The sequence below is a fragment of the Marmota marmota genome, unplaced genomic scaffold (genome assembly GCF_001458135.2).
Source record: "Marmota marmota marmota unplaced genomic scaffold, marMar, whole genome shotgun sequence".
Taxonomy (NCBI): domain Eukaryota; kingdom Metazoa; phylum Chordata; class Mammalia; order Rodentia; family Sciuridae; genus Marmota; species Marmota marmota.
Genome location: NW_026000016.1, coordinates 40,141,562 through 40,151,014, shown reverse-complemented (window position 1 = coordinate 40,151,014; position 9,453 = coordinate 40,141,562). Strand labels below are relative to the sequence as shown.

At 40.7% G+C, this 9,453-nt stretch overlaps 1 non-coding gene across 1 annotated transcript; it reads right to left on the bottom strand.

Moving 5' to 3' along the window:
• Nucleotides 1-8,120: 8,120 nt before the first annotated feature.
• On the bottom strand, nucleotides 8,121-8,193 carry Trnaa-cgc. Its single transcript has one exon. It is a non-coding gene; the product is annotated as a tRNA-Ala (tRNA).
• Nucleotides 8,194-9,453: the final 1,260 nt, after the last annotated feature.

Genomic DNA, 9,453 nt, shown 5'->3' with positions numbered 1-9,453 from the left:
TTTAGCAAGGAGGCATACCCTTGTTCAAGAAGAATCTTTTCAAATTATTAAACTATGTACTTCTAAGTAATAGCAAAGCAAATGCACGTTGATTCTACACAAATGAGATTATTGAGCCTCAAACCAGAAAATTCATGGTTTTAGTTGCAGCAAGCAGGAACTCAAAAATCTCTGAGATTTAACAGTGTGCGGTAAGATGTTTTCAGTCATCAAATAATTCTTATGAAAACAAAATTTTCTGTGGCCATTGGAACACTTGCTTGTTCTAGTATCTTATTTTCTCTAGAAACGGGGGGCTGGCATTCATAAGATTTCATGGGCTGTTGTAGATACAGAGCTTTTACAAATTGCAAATGTGAGAAGCTACAGTTTCAAGTGCTGGTTGGTACTATGAAGGGTCATGTATCCTGAGAGCGACAAGAGTTTTAGTAAATGTGTCCAGTGTATTATTACTGCGTATAAATTGAGGGATCTCATGGGAGCCAACTGATCTTCTGGAAAGCGACCTAAGGGTTTTTCCTCCTCTTTCACAGTGTTCTGCAATGACACTCTTCCTGCCATGTCCCACATTTTAATCATATTTCCAGTGGTTGCAGAAGTTCAGGTTTATCAAAATTTTTCAAGTTATACATACCATCCAGAATATTGAAAAGGCCATAATATTCTTTGGCTATCACATTTTTTAAAAAAGAAATATCATTGCTTCCAGAGAAAACAAGGTGATTCTGATATGGACCTTTGGATTGTAGAAGGATTGATCATGTAAATCCCAGTTAAAATGAGTCTTCTCTTTCTTTTTTCTAGTATTTTCTGTTTTGGAGAAGCTGGCATTAATGTCAGGAGATTACCACTTATTTAGTATGAACAGCATGTAGTTCAGAAACATTTTATCAACTGGGTAAAACATTTTTCCCTTAATAGTTTTTTAATTGTATATTTTCAAGATATTTTGAAAATATATTTATCAAGATATATTTTCAAGATCAATGCTGCACATTAACTTTCAATTTTTGCTTAATTTAACATTTGTGTCTTTACAAATTTTACTTAAAGTATCATGCCAAATTAGTGGCAAGAAAACATTTATTTAGAAAACATATTATTTTCACATATTTCAAAAGTGTAGCTTTGGCTTGTGTCCAAAAATCTATAAACTAATTTGAATCAGTGATTTCTAAAAGAATGTTCCATTGGCTTCTCATTGATGTTTTGGGGTCACAAAGGTTTCAAATTGATTTTTCTTCATGTATTTGATAGCAGTCTCAGTTTTATCTTCTGTTCTTCTGTTTTCAATGCTCAATGTTTTGCTAAAGTCAAACTGTTCTTGGCAGAATAGAATTCAGTGACTTTGAAAGAACTTTCTTGATATATTGTTCTCTGCAAGTTTAAAGAATGAGCAGCCTTGGGCTCATTTGGGAGCATATTTTGAAATCCATTAAAATTGTTATAAATTCTTTTTCATCATTTCTGTTTCTCTGCTCTGCCAATGATTAGAGCTTGGAATTAGTCTTTTTGTTGTTGGTGATTATCTCCTGAAAAACTGTATAATCTTACTCCAACTGTATCATTTGCTGTGGAAAAAATTTTTTTTTAATGTTTACATATTTTGAAAATTTCATTTGGAAAATTGACAACCCCCCCCAAATACCAGTTACATGGACCTACAACCCTAGCACACATGCCTCATGAGTGATATTTTCCATTTCTTACCACATTCAAAATGATGTCAGTCAATAAATCTGCTGAATTTTAACAATTTGATTTCAATTTTCATCTGCCAAATTATGTGTAAATGTTATTTGGTGTGTATAGCTGTACTCTGAGTCCATGTTCGGCCACAACACTATGAATCTCCTACAATTTCTGTAAATGAAGAAAATTCCTGTTAGACTGCTCATACTTCTTCTCGAATGAGCTTTTGAAGCCTAGATGTTGTCATGCCAAAAAGAGAATCGTGTGTGTGTGTGTGTGTGTGTGTGTATGTGTAACTCAACAGCACACCAACATTTTCCTCATCATGTAGAATCCATTATTGCAGCATTAATAATTATATGTTTTCAAATCTGGAAGCTCAAATGCTTAGCATTTCTATTGATGTTTATTTCAGATTCTTCATATTTATTTTTTTTTAAATGAGGGGATGCTACATCCCCCCAAAACTTTACCTTCTTTCTCATTTTCCTTTTGATTTTTCCTTCTCAAAGAGCTGGCAAAGTCTGGAATCCTTTGAAGTGTAATAAAACAACCAGCATCTAGTGCTTAGTTCTTCTACCATTGGGGAAAAAAAAATTGTATCCATTATATTTCCAAAAACTTCCAATCTATGTTATCTTCTGTAAAGGAAAAATTTCTTACTGAAGGTGGATGATTTTCTTTTTTGGGGTACCAGGGATTGAACTCAGGGGCATTCAACCACTGAGCCACATCCCCAGCCCTGTTTTTTATTTTATTTAGAGACAGGGTCTCACTGAGTTGCTTAGTGCCTCACTTTTGCTGAGGCTGACTTTGAATTCGTGATCCTCCTGCCTCAGCCTCCTGAGCCGCTGGGATTTACAGGCATGCATCTCTGCGCCCAGCTTTGAAGATAGATAATTTTCAACAAAAGCACATCACAGTTACTTATTCAAACTACAGGGCCATGTATTTGGATTCTTTGCATTTTATAAATGCCATTTTTTCTTGAAATTCATCAATTATGTTTGACTGTGGAGCTAAGAGGTGAGTTAACATCTTGCTCACATTTCTGTGATACAAATAACTCTGAAACTCGATTTTCTTTCGGCATTCCACCTTTCCCCCCACCCTCAAAATTTATCCAACAATCCAAATATTTGATTTTATTTCTTCTCTAGACAGTTTTTTCATTCTCTGGTTTGGGTTCAATTTTTTTTCTTTTCAGTATCTTGGGAGACATGACATATTAGTTTACTGAATATTAAATAAGTATTATTAAAATGTATAAGTAACTTATTTTGGAATTTATAATTTTAAAAATAATGGATGATAAGCCATGAAATTTTATCAGTGGTCAGTTTTTATTGCCAAGAAATTTCCTTTAGCAATCCTTAAATAATAGCTAAGTTGTAATTAGCAGTTCATTATATAGTACTTTCTAATTTATGAGTATAAAATGCTTTGCAGATATACAATGGCACATGAACATTAATTACTATAAAAGTAAGTTGTGCTATAATGAAAATCTTACAGAACTTAATTTGGAGCTCAGAGCCACCATTCAAGTGGACAATATGAATTATAATGCAAAACTTCAAATTTAATCAATACATAATTACTAGTAGGGTTTTTTTTTAAACCCTTAAATGAAAATCAAAACAATAGTTAGAAAGCAACTCCTTGGTTGGAAGCACTAATTATTTTAGCACTATTTATTTAAACCAACAAGGTCTGGTTCAACTCATTCTGCTTCAACTTACAAAGCAAGAAAATGTCAACCACTTTAGAAAAAGTCTATTTGCTTCTGTCAGAAAACTGTCATAATAAATGGATTTTGTTAATAAGGCATTATATTGTCATTTACCAGAAAATCATTGTAATAAAAATATAAATCATCTACCTTTGTAGTCACCAGTTAAACAAAAATGGAAACAAAATTCAAGATAATGATGTCTACAATGTAAATAGTCCCCTTAGATGTTGTGCTCTTGAGCAATAAACAACCTGAACAACCATCCATAGCTGTTCTATGCCCGTGTGCCACCACAGTCAATACAGTGCTTCCACATACGCAGGAACAGGGAATAGACCATAGTCTCTGGGATGGTGAGGTCTGTGTTGGGATGCTGCTCTTGCTGTTTGCTGACTGTGACCCTGAGCAACTCTCCTAAGACTCAGACACCTCAGCTACAAATGGGGATAAATACTCCAAATCCTTCTAACTGCCACCTGGAGGTCACATGAGATACCCCCAGTTGAGTAGCAAATGAGATCATGAGATGGGCATAAGGATTGACATTTGTTAAAAATGTGCTTGCTTTCTGGAAAACAAACAAACAAACAAAAACTATTATGTTTTTAAATCAAATCAAAACATGCACAGAGCCAGTGAAGGATGGTAATTCCTGGTCTCTGTTAAATCACCTGAAGACAGCTGCTGGCTTCACATGTCCCCTGGTGGACCTTTGAAGGAGCCCACGAGGCTGACACTTGCATTTTCTTAGGAAGCCAAACGTTAAGGCAATTGTTTGCTGTTTGCGAATAAGCTACTGTGCCACCTGAAAATCTCCAAGTGATCTTTAAAGCAACCCCTACCAACAAATGGCTCCGTAAGCAACTTCAAGAGGATGCGGGGTTTCTATTTTGAGAAATGAAAAATTGCAATAACAACCAGAAAGACCTTTAAAGTCCCAGAAATGATAAGAGTGTTTACTTCAGAGGAACCCAGAGGAAATGAGCGGGCATTCACTTTCTCCTCTGCCCCTGCGGGCTCCGCTTGATCACAGTTGTGCATCTGTGGCCAACCCGGGGACACCAGAAGGGAGTCTCCCATCTTTCATTCACTCATCAAGCATTTATTGAGGGGCTACTGTGTCCCAGGCACTGGCCTAGATGCCGGGGAGAAAAGTCAAATCGGACATGGTCTCAGTCCACAAGGTTTTGAAGTCGAGTTGGTGAACCACCTTTGGCACACTCTGTCTTCCCAGGTTCTGTCCCTCCTTCCCTTTTCATCCCGGGTGACAACCTTCCCTTCACCCCCAGGTGCCAGAGCTCCATCTCTTACTAATGATTTCAGATGTGCACTGAAGGGGAAATGACAGCTTGTTCCATTTACCGTGCCTTTGCCCTTCTTCTGGCTGGCACCCTCTCACCTGGAATGCCCATAGCTTGGGCACAAGTGCCACCTCTCCCATGCAGCCTTCTCATCACCCAGGTGAGAAACGACGTGCCCTTCCTCTCCGATCCCATAGCCTTTCTTTGCACATCTTCTCAGCACTGGCTGCCCACCTACCTTCTGTTACATCTGCTGGGGTCGGACGGAGATCTTCTCTGCGGGACCGGGGTGGGTGTGGGCATGGGATAGGCACTTGGAATCCCATGCCCCGACTCAGTTTGTCTCACCCATGTACCCTGTCTCACGCTCCTGGGAACACACCATATACAAAAACAAGTGTGGCTGGGTTGGATTTCTCTTCTTTGATTTTAGAATTAGAATTAGATTGAGCAGTCTCCTTAATCGGTGGGCCTCTGCCGTCCTGGGAGCCTGCACAGTTCTTATGTTCTATTTCCTTAATGTTTTTTAGTTTTCTTGGTTCTTTAGACCCATCTCACGCCTGTCATGGACACCAGCTCATATTATTTTTCTATTTATCTTCCACAATGTTTTTCACACACACATGGAAGCTTGAGAGGTGCCTGGTATTGTTGGAACTGAGTTTGCCTTTTGGCTAAAGGGAAAAACAACAACAACAAAAAAAAAACCCAAAACAACAACAACAACAAAAAAACCACTTTCATTAAAATTTTAGGCACCAGTAGCTACTAAGGAGGGATTCTGGGAAGGTGGCACTTGCAGTCACAGCAGGAGGGGTTTAGCAGCTTGGTCTGGTGGACAACTTCTCTTTCTTCTACAGGATCTCCCAGCTCAGGGTTATGCTCTCCCCACACTTGGGCTCTGTCCCCTTGGCAGAGCCTGTCTACACAGGCTGTGACCCTGAAGAGTTCTCACTTCCAAGAGATGACTGTCCTCTTTGACACACACTGCTGAGGACACCATTTCTGTTTCTCCTGTGTCTCTTAGCTGTCACCCTCAAAGGACCTCTCTCTTGGCAAAATGCTCCCCTCTTTCCCAATGGTGAAGAAATGTCTTAAGCGGGTGCGATGGTGCACACCCGGAATCCCAGCAACTCTGGAGGATGAGACAGGAGGATCATGAGTTCAAAGCCAGCCTCAGCAAAAGCAAGGTGCTAAGCAACTCAGCGAGACCCTGTCTCTAAATAAAATACAAAAAAGGGCTGGGGATGTGGCTCAATGGTTAAGCACCCCTGCTTCAATCCCTGGTACAAAAAAAGAAATGTCTTGGGTCTTTAGGCCAGCAGTTCTCAAACTCTTGGTCTCTGGACCTCTATACACTCTTAAAAATTATTAGGGAATCCAAAGAGCTATGTTTTATGTGTTCATATCTACATAGTCTATACATATTAGAATTTAAAACAAAGAAAAACTTAAAGCATTTACTTAATCCATCTAAAAATAGTTCTAAAATATTACATCCTAACATATTTTTGAAGAATAACTGTATTTTCTAAAACATGACAGCTTTGGAGAGGAGAAGGGCCACGTTTGATGTGTTTGAAAATCTTATTATCAATACCCATCTTGATAAAAGAGAGCTGAGACCTGCCTTTGCATTCTGTCTCTTCCCATGCCACATGTCGGGGAGCCTTTGGAGAATTTCACTGCATATTAGAGAGAAGGACAAGAGTGAAAACGGCAGCTGGCCTCACAGTGCTCTTATGGAAATGGTTTTGACCTAACCAACCCTCTGCAAGGGTCTCTTGTTCTCTAGACCACACTTTGAGAACTGCTCCCTGAGAACCAGTTTTGTAATGGTGAGGCCATTCCCTGTTCATCCTTCCTACCTGGGATTTAGACAGGCTAGAGCTGGGACTCAGTGATCTTGCTTGGAGTATTTGGAAGCATCTGTGTCCTTGAAGATTTATGCCACCTGCAGCAGCATCCGGAGAGAGTCGAGGATGCTCTGTTGTTGAAGGCGTTGGATTCCCCACAGAGGGAGGCCTTCAGAGGAGCTGGCAGTTCAGTTCAATGTCTTCACTGATCTCAAATCTTAATTTCTTGAATTTTATCAATAGCCAGAGGCCATTCAGAGTGAAATCTAGTTGATATGTATGTCAAATTGGGTAACACTGCATTTTGGATTTTTTTTTTTAAGTAAAACTGACTTCTAAAGGACTGCAAATCTACTTTCATGACCATTCCCCTAATTCCACACATATATTCACACAGGTGAACAATGTTTCTTTTAGTAATGGCACCGTTATTGGAAGAATAAAAATTGGAAACAATCTCAATGTCCACTACAAGGAAACCAGTTGCATAAACGGTGGGCATCCATAGATAGCCCACTGTGAAGCCAAAAAGCAAAACAAGAAGGTTCTGTGTGCATGTTGATAATAAATTAGCTCCAAAATATGTTAAATGAAATAGTAAAACAGAAGACAATGTATGTGGTATGCTATCATCTATATAAAAAAAATAAAAACCATATAGTGTGTGTGTGTGTGTATGTGTGTGTCTATGTCTTTGCTCCTGTGTGCATAAATGAACTGGCCATGCTGGTTGCCTCCAGGACTGGGAACTAGCTAACTGGGGTCAAGGGCAAGAGAACAGCTTTTTTTCAGGAGTCTCTTCTTCTATCTTTGAATGTTGCCTGATGAAACAAAAATTGTAAACACCTCCCCAAAACTGAAAATTAAATGAAAATAATTTTTAAGAAAATTAAAAATAATTTTCAGAGAATTAAAAAAGAACAACAATTTCTAACACTTAGAAAAGCTGTTCTCTGGAGAGAGTTCTTATTCCCTGGGCCACAGCATGGCCGAGGGAGGGACAGGGCATACCACACAGCAGGCGGAGGGGGACTGCCGAACAATGAGATGCACCTGTGGAAAGAACTAGCCATTTCTTAGTCATGCCTTCTTCCTCTTCTCAGCCTTGCCTTGTTTCACAAATAAGGAAAACAGAGTCCAAGCCATTAAGTGACTCATCCTGGGCTCCGGGGCTCTTGTTCCAGCCCTTGCCCTCTTTGAGGGGGGGATTTTCCAATTGCTCCTGCAGATCCCTCCTCAGAGATACAGAAGGTGCTATATCCTCTTTCCTTTGGTCTTACATATATCTCTTCTCGCTTCTCAACCTAAGCAGGGGCTGGAGGACCAAGCAGGGAGAGTACCGGTGACAGTGGCTGTAGGACATTTGAACCTCAGCCACCCACACCTGGGCAGGGCGCCCTCCTCCAGGCTCCCCTGGCATTTCGTAGACATATCTCCCCTTTTTCTGAAATCCCCATTGCCCAGTGTAGCTTCTTTTTTTATTTTGTTTTTAGTTGTAGATGGACACAATACCTTTGTTTTGTTTTGTTTATTTTTATGTGGTGCTGAGGATCGAACCCAGGACCTCATGCATGCGAGGCAAGCGCTCTACCACTGAGCCACAACCCCAGCCCTAGTTCAGCTTCTTTATCATAGAACTTGATGGGTTCTGATGACGTTGAGTCATTTCCAATCGACTTCCCCTCCAAAGAATACAGATTTGCCATCCGCTGAGAGATCTAGAAGTCTGGGGTACAGGCTTTCCAAGATCCAGCAGAGGCTGGATGACCCTGGTCAGGTGGCCATCAAGTCATCCTTGGTGATCACTCATTTATTCATTCAACAAATATGAACCCAACCTATTCACCACCCGAGGCATGTTTCTAGCCACTGGGGATGTTGTAAGGCCAAAACCGATAAGGCTTTCATTCCTGTGGAGCTTACATTCTTTGCCAGGGAGAAAGACAGTAATCAAGTCAACAGACAAAAGGACTGAGGTAGCTCAGACACCATTGATAAGAGGGTGATGTAACCGACAGGATGCAGAGCCAACTCTGACCATGTGCTTGCTCATTAAGAGAGAGAAGCCATCTCCAAGCCCTCACCTCCCGTCCAAAGGTGAGAGTCTAACATTCTCCCCACTCACCAGGTTGCCATGGAGGAATGAAAGACATGGAGAAGAGGTGCCAGCTCTCTGGGGTCCCGTGTCTGCCAGCTGTTGCTAAATACCTCTAAGAACTTCTGCTTCCAGAGCCGTCTGTCCCAGGAACCTCAGAACCTGGGACAAGAACTCACTGAAGGGTCGGTCCCCTGGGGGAGATGAATTGGACCAACTTTAGGTTCCAGGACTCCAGAACCAGCAACACCTCCCTATACAAGCCCACCCTGTTGCTCAGCTCAGGTAAAACTAGCCCAAGGCAAGATGGTTGTTACTGACTGTTCAATAATAGGCTGATCATTTAGTTCTTAAACAACTCTATGTGGTAGGTATTCGTATTATGTCCATTTCACAGATGAAGAAACTGAGGCTCAGAGAGGTTAAGTGACTGTCTTTAAACCACACAGTTAGACGTTCTTGAGACCCAGGGCACTGGAGTCAACATCAGTCTCCTTCCTGACCTCCTCCTTCATGATTGTTTCTCTTTACCCACCTTTCTTTGCCTTTCTAGAATGGCTGTTGGCCTCTCTGCCCTGGATGGGCATCTTCATGCTCTCTCTTCTCTTCATGGTAAACAGATGTATCCAGCTCAGACAATTGCCCTCAACTGTGACCCAAGTTCCCTTCTCCTCGCTCTGGCATTGTGTGTGTCTGTCATCCCATTCCATTCTCCCTCCACTGTGTCCTGTGACTTGTCTCATCTCGGGTGATTCACCCCTTATGACTGCCACT